The sequence below is a fragment of the Indicator indicator genome, chromosome 14 (assembly GCF_027791375.1).
Source record: "Indicator indicator isolate 239-I01 chromosome 14, UM_Iind_1.1, whole genome shotgun sequence".
Lineage (NCBI taxonomy): Eukaryota > Metazoa > Chordata > Aves > Piciformes > Indicatoridae > Indicator > Indicator indicator.
In genome coordinates, this window is record NC_072023.1 from 3090180 (window position 1) to 3109739 (window position 19560).

The 19560-nt window shown below is 44.4% G+C and overlaps 1 protein-coding gene across 1 annotated transcript in view; it reads left to right on the top strand.

The window, feature by feature from the left end:
- The first annotated feature begins 4859 nt into the window (after nucleotides 1-4859).
- ELK3 (ETS transcription factor ELK3) overlaps nucleotides 4860-19560 on the top strand; it is a 39234-nt gene continuing 24533 nt past the window's right edge. The window contains exon 1 of the mRNA XM_054386729.1: nucleotides 4860-4887. The gene's annotated coding sequence lies outside the window, so the exon portion shown is untranslated. The remainder of the gene's footprint in view (nucleotides 4888-19560) is intronic.

Below are 19560 nucleotides of genomic sequence, written 5' to 3' on the forward strand. Positions count from 1 at the left end.
AGAAGCTGCAGTCTAGAAAAGAAACACCAAATGTTCAGAGAGGGTGAAACAAGGGATGTGTTCGTTAAATATATTCACAACTAATATATTAAACAAAACAACAATCATCTCCAACCCCTTCCAGCTTTGTTCTTGATAATTACACCTGATGACAAGCATCTATGTCTACTGAAGGAAAACTGTGCACCACAAGTGACACCACAACCATTTATTTTCGTTTGATAACTTTATTACATTGGGATTCAAGGTGCAGAGGGAAATTACACTAAAGCCTGACTAACAGAGATAGGAGCCTCAGCCTGAAGAGTGTAAACAGGGATCTGGAGCAGAGCAAATCTACCTTGATTTTGTTGTTGTTGTTTGTTTCCTTCTTTTAGGTTGGTTAATTACAGCAGCACATGAGATTTATGAAGGGTTTAAAAAAACACGGTAGAAACGATCTGGAAGGACAGACATAGCCTGGTTTCTTAATTGATGTAATCTAATAAAAAGGAGGCAGAGTGATATTCACTATACTTAGGAATGCTTTGGGGCAATGCTTTTCCACCAGGACAGGTTTATAAATGTAGGCTCTTCTACTAACTGCACCATGCTTAGATAAACAACAGGACACAGAGACACCCTGGGCGCATGTGTTTGTTCAAGCACTGCCTGAACCCATCAGATTAAGACTTCCAGCAGCAGTAACCTGCCTTACCGGTCTGAAGGAAGCTGTCTCTAGTTGTTTGTCCTTTACAAGTGTGACAGCTGTTGTCTGGACCAACTCCCGAGCAAGGAACAACAACTTCCAAAGCTAAACCCCCAGACCTTCACATCCCGAGGACAGGACTAAAGCTTTAGCAATTAAAGGCTGTAATGCTAATATGTGCTGATGAATGGGCACGACTTGAGACACAGCTTTTGAATAATGGCTCTACTAAAAACATCATTAACATTTTTATGACTACTCCAACAAACAGCTTTTCTGAGTGCAATTGCTTTTGCAGAAGAAAAAGGCTCCTACACAATACAAATCTGCAATTTTCCTCATTCATCATCTGGTGGTTTTGCAGCAGATAATCCTTAAGGATAACTCTAAGTCTAGATTAATTTAGCCTGGGAGGTATCACAGATGAGAGAGTTTCAGCAAGCATTCTGTAAAGCACAGTATTTTTATCAAGCACAGAAACACATAAAAAGTAATTTCCAAAAATATTTTCCTGATGCCTTCTCTCTGGGAGTGTTCAAGGTCAGGTTGTATGAAGCCTTGAGCAGCCAAGTCTTGTTGAGAGGCATCTCTGCCCACAGCAGGGAGGTTGGAGTAGATGATCTCTGAGGTCCCTTCCAACCTAAGCCATTCTAGGATGATTCTATGATGATGATTCTATGATGACACCCATAGTGCTAAAACCAGCGCTCCTGGCCTAAAGTTCTCATTTTCTTCCACTTCTTGAAGCTTCTTGAGAGCTTTCTGAATTCCTCCTGCTTCAAACACATCCTGGTGGATTTATTCAATTAAACAAGTTCTGTACTTTCTTCTCCAGCATCCATAGGGTAATATGAAGAGCCTACATCCAGTGGCCATCCAATCTCCAGCATGGTACCTTTATTTAGCTCACTACCTAGGCAAAAAAAGGACTGGTGGTGTAAAAAGAAATTCTAGTGCTGTCAACCAAGTTACAGCACAATAAATAACAGAAACATTTTAGAATATTTTTTTAAAGACATGATGTTAACACTGGTTTTGAGTTTGCTTTCTTTGGGTGTCCACACCAACAACCAGCCAGGGCAACTCTGGAGTATCTTAAGTTCCTTAAGTTCTTAAGTTCAAGTGAAACCTGTGGTTTTGGGTTGTACCCATTGCACCTTGTCCTATCAATAGACACCACTGAAAAGAGCACAGCACCATCCTCATGATATCTACCCTTCTTATATCAGTTGAAGAAGATCCCTTCTCTTTTCCAGGCTGAAGAGCCACAGGTCTCCCAGCCTCAACTAGAAAGACTCATTACATATTTATTTATTTATAGTTGTGTATTTTGGACACAAGCATGAGAAGTTTCCATTTTCTTCCTTAAGACTTTTCATACCACCACAGACTCAAAAGATCCTTCTTCCTAAAAACCAAACCAAACCAAAACCAACCCCACACTTTATAGATAAGGGTGATCTGAGACTCTGCTTCTACCCTTGTTCACAGAATTAATGAAAGATAGATGCAGAAGGTGAAAGCTGGTACCCCCAGCTGCCAGTCCAACACTGGTGCCATAAAAGCTTCTCTGGCTGCCCTGGTTTTGCCAAACTGGGTCTTCAGTTGTAGTTCCCAAAGAATGATTAATCCCTCCCTGCCAGTGACTTAAACTAAGGTTTACAGTCCCTTGGTGAGGAACTTTTTTGGGTTTCAGGTAGTGATAGGACAAGGGAGAGTGGAACAAAACTAGAAATGGGTAGGTTCAGACTGGATGTTAGGAAGAAGTTCTTCAGCATGAGGGTGGTGAGACACTGAAACAAGTTGCTCAGGGAGGTGGTGGAAGCCTCATCCCTGGAGGTTTTTGCAGCCAGGCTGGATGTGGCTGTGAGCAACCTGATCTGGTGTGAGGTGTCCCTGCCCATGGCAGGGGGCTTGGAACTGTATGATTCCTTGAGGTCCCTTCCAACCCTGACAATTCTACGATTCTACGACTTCGCCCACTGTGCGTTTGAATCTAGGCAAAAATCAAGTCAAACATTTTAATGCTTCTTTGTTTGAGAAACACAAAATGAAGATTTCTCAGACCTCACGTCTCTATTTTAAAATTTGGAATGACTTCTAAATGGCAACTACTAAAGGAAAATCACCAGGCTACACGATCTGGTGTGCCAACACCACGCTATTCTTGTTCCCTCACAGCGTGTTAGAAGACGAGAAGGAAGAAACCTGATGGAGTTCCACCAGAGACTTGCAATTTGCTCCGTGCCAGCTGTTGGGATGCTATTGACTAATGCTCAGTGGCCAGCTGTGATGATCTTTTTAATTCCATCAAGGGCTGCTTTTATTCCCAATGACATCGTAAGCAATAGCCCAAAAGAGTGATGAAAACCAGTCTTGGCTTCTGTGTCACTGCATGTCAAGAACATTCTGAACTGCAGTCATTGTGCTGAAATGCTAAATCTTGTGGCTGTTAAAGGACATAGCAGTGCTGTGCTGATTTCAAGGAACATCACCGATGAACTGGGCAGAAAGAAACTAATGTCACTCACTCTGAAAATTCCCAAATGAAGTTAGAAATAGTACAATGTAGATATCTGAAACACAGGACACAAAGGATGGAAACTCCAAAGACCAGAAAGGTGTCCCTTTTAATAAATAAAGTTAGAAATAGTACAATGTAGATATCTGAGACACAGGACACAAAGGATATAAACTCCAAATACCAGAAAGGTATTTAATTAAGGGGGTTTAATAAATCAGTTTAGAGCTGAGGTCTACAGTTTGGGGGTCAAAACTTCAAACCCAGTCAGCAAACTATTGTTGATCTCCAAGATATGATCCAAAGCTGGAAGATGCAGCTTAGATTTGATGATGTGAAGATCTTTTGACTTTCAGGATGTAATTTCCCTCAAGATATGTTGTGTCATTTCTGTATTTTGCAGTCCATGTGATGTCAAGCTTGGGAGGGCAGCATATCCTGCACACCACCAACCTCTCAACCTGCACTGACCCAACTCAGAGGTGCCCAATGGATGAGTGATGGCTGGACTCAATGATCTTAGAGGTTGTTTCCAAGCAAAACAATTCTATGATTGGAGGTTGAAAAGAGATTGTAGTGAAGTGGGGATTGGTCTCTTCTCACCACTATCAGGTGATAGGATGAGAGGAAATAAGTTGAAATTGTGCCAAGGGAGGTTTAGGTTGGAGATTAGGAAAAATTTCTTTACTGTGGTCATGGATTGGAAGAGGCTGCTCAGGGAGGTGGTGAAGTCCCCATCTCTGGAGGTGTTCCAGAAACCTGTGGCCATGGCACTTTGGGACATGATTTAACGGCCATTGTGGTGTTGGGTTGAAGGTTGGGCTCGATGACCTTAGAGGTCTTTTCCAACCCAAACACTTGGCTCCTGAGCCTCCAGCTTGGTGGGACAAGGGTGGCTGCCTCTCCTGAGGCCAGTGCAGCTGCTCATTGTGCTCTGGAAGAACAAAACACCACTTCCAAGGGCTTCCCAAGCATCTCACAGAATCACGGAATTAACCAGGTTGGAAAAGACCTTCGAGCGTCAAGTCCAACCTATCACCCAACACTATCTAATCAACTCAACCATGGCACTAAGTGCCTCATCCAGTCTTATTTTAAACACTTCCAGGGACGGTGACTCCACCACCTCGGGTACGTGTTTTTTTTTTCCGAGCCCCCTCGGGCGGCTGGTAGCCGTGCGCGGCCGGTGGCCCAAGCGCTGGACTGCCGGGGAAGCTCCTCCCCAGGGGTGTAGCACAGGAAGAGGTGGAGGTCGGGGGAGCTCCTTGCGAGCCGGCGGAGTTACCGTTACTCGTTTTTTACTATGTGTGTGTCTTATATTACAGCCATGCTGCACATCAGTGGCCAGAGCGAGGGGAGAGGGGAGGAAAAGCCTGTTTACACAGACTGCAAACCGCCTGGGGAATAATGCAGGAAAGGAAGTGAGCCGGCTCTGTCTGACTGCTCTGACTTCCTGCTCGCTCTCTCTCTCTCTCTCTCACACACACACACACAACCCGGCCCAGAGAGAAAAAAAAAAAAAGGGGGGTGAAAAAAGAAAGAGGGAAAAAAAAATCAGGATCTCATTACAAGAGCAACAAGAGCGTTTGCAAGAGACTGTCAGCATGGAGAACCAGGGGATTTTACCCAGCTCCCTCTAAACTACCAGGAGAGAGCGGAAAAGTCCCTCAGCCCCTGGGTAGGTACAAGTGGTGCCGCGCTTGCCCTGGCCGCTGCAAAGTTTCGGGGGGCTTCGGGAAGGGGAAAGGGAAGCAGCCGGCGGCTGCTGCTGGGAGCTGCGGGGCCGGCGTGTCCCCCTCGCTGGTGGGGCAGCGTGGGGGGAGACCGCGGGGACAGACCGCGGGCTGGAGGTGAGGAGAGCTGGAGGGCAGCGCTGGGCGAGGGGCTCGGAGCCTCCTCGGAGCCCCGTGGGTCCTGCCCCATTGGTCGGGCCCGGCCGACGCGGCGGTACCGAGGGGCAGGGGGCGGAGGTGAGGGGTGCGGAGTTGGAGGGCGCTGGTGGGGAGGGGTCGTCATGCCGTCTCAGGGGGCCCCCAGCGCCGGTCCAGCGCAGCGCCGGGGGCCCCGCCGCCCCCTCGGGAGCTGCGGGTATTGGTGAGGGGGACGGAGCGTGTGTGGAGAAGGGGCCAGGGTGCGAGGAGAGGCAGGGCCGGGAGGGGGGCACTGCCTGACAGGGCGCAGTGGGGAGCTCGGGGACCCCGTCGCAGCTTCCCAGCCCCCTCGATGGTGCCAGGTCGCATCCTGCCCGTCCTCGGCCGTCTGGACCATGCCGGCCTGCCCGGAACGAGCAGTATCAAGGCAACGGCGTTCGGGGCGGTGGGAGCCGCCTGGGTGCCTGTCAGGGGTGACCGGGGGCGCCCCGCGGGGTCCCCAGCGCCGCTGCGATGCCGAGGGGGGCCGGGGAGAGGGGGTGGAGAGGGAAAAGGAAGGCTCCTGCTGAAATTGCAAAAGGGGCTTTAAAAAAGGGAAAGGTAAAAAAAAAAAAAAAAAAAAGGAAAGAAGAAGGGGGAAAAAAAGTGTCGGGAGAGTTTCTGGCTTGTCTGGAAACAGCAAGACTAATTGCCATGCGCTTCCGGTTTGAAACTGGCAGCAGGCAACATCTTGAAAATGAGTCACTGCAGCTCACAAAGAAACTCTGTGGTTTTCTCCCTCTCAGGTTTATGTATTTGCTCCTTTTTACAGTTTCCTTTGTAGTCTTCTGCCTCCTCGCCGGCCCTCCCCCTCCCTGCTTTTCATAGCCACCCCCTGCCCCAAGACCCCTTGGTGGACGTGGATCTGAGAAAACACTAAAAATGTTTGTAAGGGAAGGGGAAAGGAAAAAATAGGAGTGAGAGAGAGAAAGGGAGAGAAAGTGGAGAGTTGTTTTTGGATCTGGCTTTGCTGAAGGTTAGAGGGACTCTGATGCTGCAGGGGGAAAAAGTTCCCTGAATTTTCCACTGGCTGCAGGAAGAGAGCCCATTTAGTCATGGCTAAGTAATGTCTGCACACACACCAACTAATCTCATTAGGAGTTTCCGTTCCCTAACACAGGAGGGTTTTGTGAAGCCCTGTCAGCCTTTCTAACGTTGCAGTTGAAAGGGAGACAAGTTACATCTTTATTTACTTAGGAGTATGGTGCTAAAGACCGGTTTATACAATGCAGCATCTTGTCAAGTCAGGACTCCAGCTTTGAAAGTCAATGGGTTTCATTTCATTTCAAGCAGAAGAAGAAAAAAAAAAAAAAAGAAAAAAAGGCATGCTTCATCTCATATTTTGCTCACACAGACTTTTTGATTATTTCAGATTACATGTGTTTTATGCTTGAATGGTTTCATAGGGCAAAGTGCAGGAAGGGGCTGTGCTACAGTAAGAATGTTCCATGCATCTCTGATGGTTGTAACTACATGATGAAAAGCATCTTGTGCCAAGATGCTGAGGGGATGGGCATGCTTGAAAAGTATGTTCACTCCCATAACCTTCCTGTATTGCTGCTTTACATACCTCATTTTCAAGTGATTTTATACATAATGACTTTTGACTTAGTGGTTTGTGTCATTATTTTGTGATGATTGATTTTCATAGAGGTCATGAAAGAAATCTCTGTGCAGAATTAGAAAGTTTTTTTTTTTTTTTGCCATGCCCCACTGATTTTTAATTTGAAATAGAAATTAGCAACTTTTTGAATTAACAACAACAAAAAAAGTCTGGGGCAAACCAAGAAAATTCAGTCTTGCTTGCAAGTGGGTTTTAGCTTAAGGAAATGTCAAAACATGTGAATAAAATTCCATGGAATAGGAAGTAACACCTAGACACTTAATGGAGTTATTGTGTGATAGCATTAAATGAGTAACTATTGTGCAAAAAGGTGGTGCTTGGATAGAGAACTGATTGCAATTTACCACATGTTTACCTTTGAGGATCTTCAGTGTTTCCTGTCCAAGCTGCACAGAAAAGTTCTTCATTAACATCACTTTACAGAGGACTTTTATGAGTGGATTCAGGACAATCTGCAGACACAGATGCCTCTCGATTTCCTAGTTGGGCAGAGAACAGTTTTTAGAACAGTCTACAAAACAGAAAATGCCTAATCTCTGTTTCAGTCAAATCCAGACTGCAGGTGATGAGAGCTTTTTTTTTTTCTTTTTTGATTTTTTTGAGTTTTCTTTCTTTTGTGAAATTCTGTATTTCAGAGGGAGAGGTGCATTATTGGTCATAATGTCTCTGAGGAGACCTTCCTGTGGCCTTCCAGTATCTGAAGGGGGCCTACAAGAAAGATGGGGAGGGACTTTTTAGGGTGTCAGGTAGTGAAAGGGCTAGGGGGAATGGATCAAAACTAGAAATGGGTAGATTCGGATTGGATGTTAGGAAGAAGTTCTTCCCCAGGAGGGTGGTGAGACACTGGAACAGGTTGCCCAGGGAGATGGTGCAAGCCCCATCCCTGGATGCGCTTAAGGCCAGGCTGGATGTGGCTGTGAGCAACCTGATGTAGTGTGAGGTGTCCCTGCCCATGGCAGGGGGTTGGAACTGGCTTGAGGTCCCTTCCAACCCTAGCAATTCTATGATTCTATGTTCAAAAATCTGTTGGATATGTTGTGGAACAGTTAGTGTGGCACACATCAAAACTGAAGAGCATTTCCTAGCTCCTATTACCTCTCTTTGAAACATGGACATTGAATTGTCCACTTATTGCTGGAATTTGTGTGCCATCAGCTGATTCAGTGCACATGCAGCACACACAGTCATATATACATATCTAGGAGAGAGTCTGTCTACACTACATAAATTAACTCTATTGTGTTCACCCAGCATAAGTAAAACCATCTTGATGGCCTCATAGAAGAACAGATGTAGTAGTAGTAGTGTTGTGTGTTCTCACAGATGTGTTAAAAATACAGCAGAAGAAAGTGCAGATATCAAATAGTGCATGTTGCTTTTCACTCAAATAATAAAGATGCTTTGACTGTAAGTGTGGTTTTGTTCTTTACCTGGTTTAGTTTACAAAATGTGTAAGTGTGTGAGAATACACACTCCCTCTGCTCAGGGAAGAGATATTATCATCATTGCATATTTTCCAAAGCACCTCTGTGAGTTTTTCCTTAAAAAGAAAAAAAAAACCCAAACCTACAAGCTTATTACCTTTCCAGTGCCACCAACTCCACCTAGATGCAACAGCTGAAATAAGAGTCACCCTCTCAGGGGGAGAGAAACTCAACTACAGCTTTCCTTGTAACCTTGCTTATAAGCTGCTACAGACATGGATGCTTTTATACTTAGAAACTAAAATCTGCTTTGTTTTATTCATTAGTAGTTCCCTCTGCTTATTGCTTCATGGTGGTTCTTTGCTCCTCTTACTTACTGTTATCTCATTAAACTTAAATCATGAAGACAAATCAAGTATCTCACTCCAGTGACTGAAGTATTCCTTTTTGCTGTGCATGAAGTCCAGTTATGGACTAGAAGAAATGGTTTCAAGCTGCACCAGGGGAGGTTGAGGCTGGATATTAGGAAATATTTCTTCACTGAAAGGGTTCTCAAACGCTGGAATGGTCTGCCCAGGGCAGTGGTGGAGTCACCATCCCTGGAGATGTTCAAGCAGTGTGTGGATCTGGTGCTTAGGGACATGGTTTAGTGTTGACCCTTCAGTGCTGGGTCAAGAGTTGGACTGGGTGATCTCTTCCAACCAGATATATTCTGTGAGATATGTATATATATATATTCTGTACATATATATATATATATATATATATATATTCTGTAAACTTTACCTTCTTGTTGTAATGCCCTTCTTGGGATGGAGGCAATCTTCTGATGGAAGCATTCCTTTGGGAAGGTGTTAATGATCAAATGAGTTGTTATAAGTGAAGCTGACATCTGCCTTAGTTTAGAAATCTGTTGTGGGTGACTTAGAACAGAATGAAGGTACTGGAACAGGTTGCCCAGACATGTGGTGGAGATCCCACCCCTGGAGACATACAAGGTCAGACTTGATGGGGGCCTGAGCAACTTGATCTACTTGGAGATGCCTCCACTCACCGCAGGGTGGTTGGACGAGATGAGCTTTGAGGGTCCCTTCCAACCCAATGCATTCTGTGATTCAGTGATTCTGTGACAGTAATTTTACAAGCACACCAAAGTGCATGGAGCTTGTGCTTGCTCTGGCGGCCACGTGTTTGCATGTAGGAAGACAGGTATATGCAATATGGACGTGGAGGTCCATCAGCTGTAGAGAAGATGCAAATCTTAGCCCTGGATATGCAATCACAAGACAACCCCTTGCTTCAGAAGAATCAGAGGCTGAAATACACAGACATTTGACTACTAGAGTTAAAGGGAAGGTGGGATGAAGGTGGGAGAACCGACACACAGTTTGAGATGTTTATAAAAGTTTATTCTGGCTAGTGTATCTTGGTGACACCATCTGAAAATTGTACCCTCACAGAGTCACTGTTATCTCTGTGAGTGGTTCTCTGCCATTGTACTAGCTTTAAGATAGCAAAGAACTGATAAATCAGCTAGTACTTCCCACAAAGATAAGGCAGGTCGGGCTCCTTTGTGGAGCTCAGACTATTTATCATCCCCTGGATTTCTCCTGGCGGTGGCTCCAGCGTGCAGCACGCCAGGACGCTGCTGCTCGAATCCATCTTGGAGCTGTGGCACTGATACAGGACGCTGCTAGCCTCAGAGCACTGCTGGGTTTGAGCTGCTGTCTATCTGTGGTAACCACACCCTGTGGGTCATGCAGCAGGCTGTCACTTCCCTTGGCCTTTGAAAGTCGTGTTGGGCTGTGTATCCTGAGCTTGATTCACCCTGGCTTTCTCCCTGGTGTTTCCCACAATAGGGAATCTCACAGTCTTGAATCATTAGACAGATGTTTACTTCATCTGCGGCTTGTTAAATGAATCAGCTGGATTCTGGAGGGAGTTGAGAGCTCCTGAAAGACTGAACATGCCTGCTCTCCTGCTGAAGTGTTTCGTTGAATAAAGGATGATGAAAGGATTAGTCAACGATTCGGAGGAGAATGTCAAGGTGTGTAGGCACAGGAAGTCCAGCTCACTGCTCTGCAAAGCAGAGGAGGAACAAAGTACCCCTGCTCTGTGCACTTCATGACAAGAAAATGCATCTTTGGCCTTGAAACTTTCACTCTGTGGGTTTGTGTCCCAGGAATTCTATCAGAACGCAAATTCTTGAGAGTTTGCTGTTAAGAGTGGATTTTAATTCAAAAGCTCTTTGAGGGAGACTTGTTACCTTTCTGAAAGCAAAAAAAAACACTAAAGAAAATTCCTGCCATCATAAGCACTGAGATGAAATTAACCACTAAGGCACTATCTGCCAGCTAATTCAATGCCAGTTAATAACTGTAGAGTCATTCTGCAGTTTTGATCTTGTGGGAACACCCTGGTAGTTTTTGCAGTACCAAAAAGTACCTTGGAATTGGTTGATCCTCTTAGTAAGGGTACTTCATGGTCAGTATCTCGCAGTGTACTGAATAACTAAATAGTTAATCATTTAAGAGTTATATATGTCAGTTAAGAGCATCCTTTTGGACTCAGTGGTCTTAGAGGTCTTTTCCAACTAAAACAATTCTATCATCAGAGGCCGAATTAATTTTGCAGTGCCCAAAGGAGGTACACGTCAGCTGAAATGTAGACTTTTTTTACATCTGTGGAGTTACAGTTCCTAGATGATGTTCCATTTTGGTCTGCCTGCTCAAGTAGCATTGCTGTGACTCTCTGGAGCAGTGGGGTTGTCCTTTTTAAAAAGCCTCTGTGGACCCAGACTGATTTTTCAGCAGTTGTGCAAATGCCTATGTGGCAGTTGAGCCTGCTGTAGTAGTACTGTTGTACTTTGGGAGAAGTCACAGAATATGTCTAGTTGGAAGAGACCTTCAAGATCATCCAGTCCAACCCTTTGACCCAGCACTGAAGGGTCAACACTTGACCATGTCCCTAAGCACCAGGTCCACATGCTGCTTGAACACCCCCAGGGATGGTGACTCCACCACTGCCCTGGGCAGACCATTCCAATGTTTGAGAACCCTTTCAGTGAAGAAATATTTCCTAATATCCAGCCTCAGCCTCCTCTGGTGTAGCTTGAAACCATTTCCTCTAGTCCTGTCACTTGACACTAAGGAGAAGAGGCTGCCCCCTCCTCATCCCAGTCTCCTTTCAGGTGGTTGTAGACAGCAATGAGGTCTTCCCTCAGCCTCCTCTTCTCCAGACTGAACAACCCCAGCTCCCTCAGACGTGCCTCTTAGCACATGCTCAAGGACCTTCATGAGCCTCATTGCTCTTCTCTGGACATGCTCCAGCATCTCAATGTCCTTCCTATAGTGAGGGGCCCACAATATTTGAGATATGGCCTCAGCAGTGCTGAGTACAGGGGGATGATCACCTCCCTGTTCCTGCTGGCCACAGTGTTTCCATTGACCCCTGCATCCATGGGCCCCATGTTGAAAAGTGCTCACCTGTATGATGACGCTTGGGGACTTCAAAGATAAAGATCAATCCACTACAAAAAGGAAAGTTTCTGAAGATGATGATACCATGTCCTCTGCCTGCATCTGGGCAGTCAGGTGTAGCTCAGGATCTTCAGGAAATGAATTGTGTAGGAAGCCACAAACTTTGCTTTGGTCTTTCAAAGCACTTGGGCAAGGATTTGTTTTTGAATGTGTCAGCACTGAGGCCAGTTGGCCTGTTGCAAACATCCAACTGCTAGCTTAGACCTTGAATGTCACTAAGGCATTGGAGTATCTCTTGATTGCTCTGTGTAAGTGTCCTCCTAGTCTTTGCTCTTAATTTTGCAGTGTCTGGATATACTCTTGGAAGGGTACTGCCCATTCTATGGCTTCCCCCAGACCATTTCATTCATGTCTGCATCTCTGCTTCCCAGTTTACTACTCCATATTTGAATGTTTGGATTACAGCTTGGATAGTCTTTGGAAATGCCAATGTTAATACGTTTTGGCTCTCATGCAAACAACCCTGTCTTAGTTTCTTCATCTTGAAAGTATCCTTTTTTAATCTTGTGGATCCTACCTTGAACATCATTTGAGATGCTGGGAGAGGGAGGGTTGTGGATGCCCCCTCCCTGGAGGTGTTTGAGGCCAGGATGGATGAGACCTTGAGCAAGCTGGTTTAGTGGAAGGTGTCCCTGACAACAGCAGGGGGTTTGGAACTAGGTGATTTTTAGGGTCCCTTCCAACCCAAACCATTCTGTGAGAGGAAAACTTAAACCTTAGACATTATTTTTCAGTTACATAATGAATCATTTGGGTGTGATTTTTATGATTCTCATCAATCACTCAAAACTGTTAAAAGCTTTCTGAGCACTAAACCTAAGCAGTAAGTCCTGATAATACAGTTTTACAAGCTAGGTCTTTCTCTGAAAGTTTTCATGAAGAAGCAAAGGAGTTTGTGTAAAATACACTTTCCCAGTGGTACAAAAAAAAAAAAAAGAGTAGACTTGGCTTTACATGCTTCATCTAAAGTATCTAAATGTTTTTAATCAAATGTCCTCCTATAAGTTTCCCATCCTCATTTTGCAAAACAGCTGACAGGTCATCTGGAGAACAGATTTCTGTTGTGCAGCCATTTGTCTCTAATGTGGTGACAGCATCTCTTCACCGTATTTCTGTGTTTTTATTTATTTATATATTTCTGTGCTTTTATTTATTTATATTTTCTGTATTACTCTTTCCCCCCCCCTCCAATATAGAATCATAGAATTGTTAGAGTTGGAAGGGATGCTAATGGATATTACTGCTTTAAAATGTTCACATTGTGGTAATGTTGAGTGGCCTCTGTTGTATCAAGTCCCAGTACAGCACAAACAAAAGGTTTCTAGACTTGAGCACCACAATTATTTCTTCCCAGCAATTAACAGTAATTCACCAGCAGAAACAATCTTTGCAAAGCATTCAGAGAAAGTTGACTACCTTCAGAGAATTTCTTCCATGCTACACTAACAGAGCTGAGGTGGGAATGTGGGGTTAGGTTCCACATCTGAGACCTCTGTGGAGTTTGGTGACTCAGAGCAGACTCAGAGCAACTGGCATGTGTGGTTAGCTCAACAAACTGCTGGTGTAGAAAGCAGGACTTCAGCACTGAAGTTTTGCCATCCAGCTGCTTCCAAAGTGGAGCAGTATCAAAGCTGGATTGATTCCCTGGGAATAAGGTAGAACTGTGCATCCTCATCCCAGCTGAGGAGGGGGGATAAAGTCCTCTTTATTTAAACATGGAATCTTATCCGGGATTTAGCATCCAAATCAAATCAGTGGCTGCTCTGTGTCGTGCCCAGCAGTGACACAAACCAGTTGGTGGGTTGATGTCACTTCTAAACATAGGCAGTCTAGGCACTTTGTATGCAGCAAAGCTTGCTGTGATAATTAAAATAGTGTCCCATTTGTCTCCCTTTCATTGTTCACAGCTGTCATGGGAATTACTTTTAAGTACACAGGACAGAGAGGGTGCAGGAGGGTAGCAACCAGATCTTCTGTTGGCTGAAATCTCTGTTTTATGATACATTCTCTTGGGTATTCCAGTGCTTAATGAACATGGTTAGGGGAAGTGTGTAGGTGTGACCTTCAGGTAATAGATAAGGGAGTAATGTCACAAGATAAGAATTTTCTAATTTGGTTTCAGTTTAGCTTAGTGCATGATAAACATCCAGATCAGAACTTTGGTTAGCACTGGAAGAGGAGAAGAGATTTTTGGGAAGTTTGATGCTTAAGAGTGATTCTTAACTGAGGTATTTACTATGTGCACAAAAAAATAGCTTTTGAAGTGGAAAATACAGACCTTGACTAGTGCTGTGACTACTTGCTCACTCTTTATGACTAAGGAGCTTGGCTCATGCTGCAAGAGCTATTGCAATAGTGCTCATGTTTTGTGAAGAAACTGTCCAGGTGAAATGTCTCTGTGGGTTGCCATCTGCTGAATGGTTTTACACCACTTTCAGTGTCATGCTGTGAGTGACTCCCCTTGCAACATGAGAGCACACAGGTAATGCTGTCTGCTGTTTGATAGTTTAATGGCTCATTTTGCTAATCCAGCAAATTCTGAAGATTCAAGGTGCAGAGGAAGGCGAGCTGTGGACTGCCAGGGTAAGCTGTGATGGTCTTGCTGCGCATCAGGCCTCATGGAAATTACCAGCCACTTTGTTTTGCCTGTATAGAACTCCCAGGACAACATTTCCTATCCTTTTGGCCAGGTTCCTCACTGCTCACAGTGTCAAAAAAACCCTGCTTGTTTATTTGAGTTTCTAATTGAGGAGTTGAGAGGGGAAGATGAGTTCAAAAATCTGAATATGAAATGCATGAGACAGCAACACCTGAGATGGTTGATAGTATTAATACACCACTGAAAATACTAAAGCCACCAGCATAAGTTAGAAAGCATTCAGTCTGCTGGCCCAAGTTGGCAATTTTAATGCTTCAGTTTAAGGAGGCAATACAGATAAGGAAAAGAGATTTACGTGTGGGAGTAAGCTCAGTATGTCAAGTAAACTTTCACAGCAATCACTGTTCCTGCAGGTCGTATCCTCTGTCCTCTTTACCTACTTTTGTTTGTTTTCATGCATGTTTCCTCTGAATTACCATGCTCTGGCAGGGAGGGTTGGACTAGATGATCTTTCAAGGTCCCTTCCAGCCCCTGACACTGTGTGATTTTGTGATTCTGTGAATTTATCAAAGGGACTACCAGAAATCCTCTGTAGGACAGTCAAATAATCATAATCTGTGTCCTACTGATGCTGACAAAAATGTAAGAGAAAATCATATGGGAAAAATAAACGTATAGGGCTGGCTTGGAAAAGCAGAAGTCCTTCCAGTTGCCAGCATGCCACAGATGTGCACCACCTGAGCAGACAGAAAGCAGTGTGAGGAGCCTGAGCTCATTGTAGGTCTGTCCCAAGGTGAATGGGTGCAGCCATTATGGATTGGTCTAGTCTTGTTTATGGACAGCTTGAGAAACAGTTGATCTGGCTGAGGGCTTTTTTTTTTTTGTGGGTTTTTTTCATCCTTTCACAGGGAGGCAACTACCTATTATTGCCTCTTGCTCAGGCCTTTTGCTCCAGCCAGTTTAGGACTGTTTCTTGAACTGCACCCTGATGGAGAATGGGAGCACGCTGGTGGTTTACAGGCGGTGTCATCACACCTCTGCTTGGCAGGTGACCAGGTCTTTGTTGTAGTAATTGGAAGGGTGCAGAACTTTCTTCCTTTGGACATCTGCCTCAGCCTTTGTTTGTCTTAGTTTAAAAAAAAAAAAAGAGAATCTGCAGACATTGTATTACCCACATGTACCTACTGGAAGCATTCCTGGACGTGTGTGTGAGCACTTTTCTTTCCTGCAGTGAACTTGATGTTATCCTGAAATGTTTTGCGAGATCTTGCTGCTGTCTCTTTTGTGTTGCTTTTTAACCACAAGAGTCTTTATTTTAAAAATTATTATTCTTTTTAAGTGTGCAGGGCCAGAACTGTGGGTATTCCTGCTTGAGAAGAAGACCTTGTAAATTATTACTGTAAATAATCTTTTTAAGTTGGGAGGTCATGGATGCCCCCTCCCAGGAGATGTTCAAGGCCAGGCTGGGTGAGGCCTTGAGCAGTTTGTCTGGGCTAGTGGAGGGTGACCCTGATAAAGGCAGGGGGTTTGGAAATAAATGATCTTCAAGGTCCCTTCCAACCCAAAGCGTTCTAGGAATCATTTGGATGTTAGGAACAAATTCTTTACCATGAGGGTAGTGGAACAGTGGAACAGGTTGCCCTGGGAGGTGGTTGGGACCTCATCCCTGGAGATCATAGAATCATAGAATGGTCCAGGCCAGAAGGGACCTCCAAAGGTCATCCAGTCCAACCCCCCTGCAGTCAGCAGGGACATTGCAACTGGATCAGGTTGGCCAGAGCCCTGTCCAGCCTCACCTTGAATATCTCCAGGGAAGGAGCCTCAAGCACCTCCCTGGGCAAGCCTGTTCCAGTGTTCCACCACCCTCATAGTGCACAACTTGTTCCTAACATCCAATCTAAATCTGCTCTGCTCTGGTTTGAAACCACTGCTCCTCATCCTGTCTCTGCAGGCATTTGTAAACAGTCTCTCCCCAACCTTCCTGTAGCCCCCTTCAGGTACTGGCAGGCTGCTATTAGGTCTCCCTGAGCCTTCTCTTCTCCAGGCTGAACACCCCCAGCTCCCTCAGCCTGGCCTCAGAGCAGAGCTGCTTCAACCCCCTGATCATTTTCATGTCCCTCCTCTGGACCAAGTGAGGCTCCACAGGGCTCTGGGCAACCTGATCTAGTTGAGGATACCCCTGCTGACTGCAGAGGGCGTTGGACTAGGTGACTTTTTGGAGGTCCCTTCCAACCCACACCATTCCATGATTCTGGGATAATCTATGAATATAAAGTTGAGAAGTCTGTGCTGCAAGGGGCTCAGAGTAGCCATAACCTCCTGTGCCTCTCTTATTTCACATCACATTATTTCACATCTTAAACACTCCTAAACACCTCCTGTGCTTGCTTGGCAAGTCTTTAAAAGCAGCCTGGGTTTGTGTGGCAGCATTGCTGTAGTTTTGCAGCAGATCAGCACTCGTGTGCTGGGGCATTTGGTAACTTTTTCGACTTGTTTCCACTGGGTGGTGCTGCAGGAATTCCTTTATTTTTTTTTTTCCCTTTTTTTTCCCCCCTTTGAATCTGCATTTCCCAGAAAGACGCCTCGAAAATATAATAGGAGGAAGTCCTGATTTAGAAAGTTTTTTTTGCAGTTTCAATACAATGGAAGAACTCAGAGGATGCTCAGGCAGGAAATGTCCTGGTTGCGGGATGCAGAAAAATTGCCAAGAGTTCTGTAGCATGCACACAGTTCCCCTAAAGTGCCCTGGCTATGAATTTCCACCATTGGTTTGATTTATTGCCTGCAACAGAGAAAGTTCTGCATCGAGTCAAACCAGGTATATTTACACACTTAGTTGTCAGCTTATTTTTTCAAAGCCCATGAAATTACCAGTGAGGTCTCCTTTGATGAGTACTTGAGAAGTTTCTGAGTAAAACAAACTGGTATTTGTTTTTCCTCCTTTGCTGGCAGAATCACCAACCACATCCTATTTATCACCCTTGAAGCATCTCTGTTGAGAAATAAAGTGTGAGGGCTGACTCAGACTTCTGCCTTGCTCTTCCAAGTGGTGGTGAGCAAACATTTGGGCAGATTGGGCAGTTGTCTTGAACCCTCTCATCCTCTACTCCTTGTTATACAGATGAATTGGCAGTGGAAAATGTTTCAGATGATGATGATGATTATTATTATTTTAATTATTTTTAGTATAATTATTTTAATTTTTATTATTATTTATTATTTTTATTATTACTGCTACTACTACTATTATTATTGTATTTTTATTACACTACTTTTTATTTTCTTGATTGTTACTAATTATTATTCATAATTATTATTCTAGAAGAGCTTCTTTTCTTGATCAGCACCCTTCTGTAATCAGAAGCAAAACCAAATATTCTTCAAGTTATTTATTTATTTGTCTATTAAATAGGAAATAAAATGTTAAAGAGAGAAAGTGATCTTAAGGATTTGCAAGCTGTTCAACTTGCCATACTGCCGTTCCCTTCAGAACTGTTAAAAATGTATACAGCTGAAACCCCTGAGAGCTTTGCCTTATTCTGTACTTTTTCTCTCTTTGATATTTGGTGTTATGGAAGGAGGCATAGAATTGTTTCAGCTGGGAAATCTCTCTGAGATCATCGAGTCCAACTGTCAACCTAACACCACCATAGCCATTAAAACCATGTCCCAAAGTGCCATGGGATTGTTTTGGTGATTTCCAACCCAAGATTTTTATAAAGCTCACATAACTGTTTCTTTTGGAAGCATTAGGCTGCTTTAAAAGCATGCATGGTTTAGCAAAATCTTGATTTCTAGTACTGAGAACCAGTGGGTAAATGAAAATAACAACAGCCCCTCCTTGACACAACAGCCACATTCTTTCACATCTTATTGCAAGCAGTCATCTCAAGGGTTAAAATGAACCTGAGACACTTAGAAAAATAAAACCAGAGCTGCTATTACAAACTGGGACAGATGTAGGAGGCCAGGTTTCCTGTGGCCCATTTTCCAGTTTCCTGGCTGCAACCTGCAGAAATAAAGGAAGCCGAATGCTAACGTGAATGAGAAGCTAACAATGCCCCACGTCAGGCTGCTCAGAGGAACGTGCTGTTGGCCAGAATTAGGATACAAAAGCAGTAAATGGACTTAGAGAAAAGCATACCCACGTTTAACAGGGGAGGCAAAATATAAGAGAGAAAGAGAGAAAGGCATCTGTTCAAGAGAAATGCTGTGTGCTTGCAAAAGGACACCCTTGCCTGTGAGCAGATTTGTGTGCCTGCTGTGGAGGGGCATTTGCAAACGAGATGAATCTTACCCAGCTGCTCTGCCTACAGAAGTATCTTCAGTTTCTTCACACACTGAGGGAAATTGATTCCTCTGCCATGACTCTGCCTCTTAATCCTTTTCATGTACATGTCTGATCACCATCTCTTTGTGACTACCTATAATGTGTAATGCTGGCTCACACCTTTTATAAAGTCTTCCTGATGTAGTTGATCTCCAGCTCGTTTCTTCAGCCTCTGGACTCCCCAGCCAGTCTGTCCCACTCAGTTGTCCCTCTTCTGCCCCAAGTCCCACAGCCTGATTTATACCTTAGAGATCCAGATGTTTCTTTGAAGGCTGTCTACAGCAACAAGCGGCTGCTTTTGATCCCGATGCCTGGAGAGGTTCCTACTTTTAGCCTTCAGAATTTGTCCCTGGGGATTGTCCAGAATCAGTGGTGTATCTCTTTATTTTAGAAAGGCCCTCCACACAGAGTGGAAAGAAAGAATACAGGTAGGAAACATGGAGTTTGTGGGAGAGCAAAGAAGAAAGCTGTGATGTAGTTGAAGGGAAGCTAAGGACCACTGCAGAGGGCCTGGATGCTACAGAGCTGCTTTCCAGCTTTCTGTCTTTTCCTTCTATCTTTTCCTATGCAACAGTCTTACAAAAAAGCCCCACAGTATCCTACTTAACTCACAGCTGATGTTATAAATCTGATACTGAGCTTTTTATTCAGGTAGCTTTGCCTCTGAGCCTCCTGGTTTTCTCCTGCCTGGATCTTCAGGTGGCTTGCTTCTTGGGTTTATTTTGTCAAGAAGGTTAATGGCTTTATTTTGGACCTTAATGCCACTTCACTGAGTGGCTGAGGGAACTGGGATTGTTTAGCATGGAGAAGAGGAGGCTGAGAGGAGACCTCATTGCTATCCAGAACTCTCTGAAAGGAGGTTGCAGTGAGGTGGGGGTTGGTCTTTTCTCCCTAGTATCAGGTAATAGAATGGGAGGGAATGGCC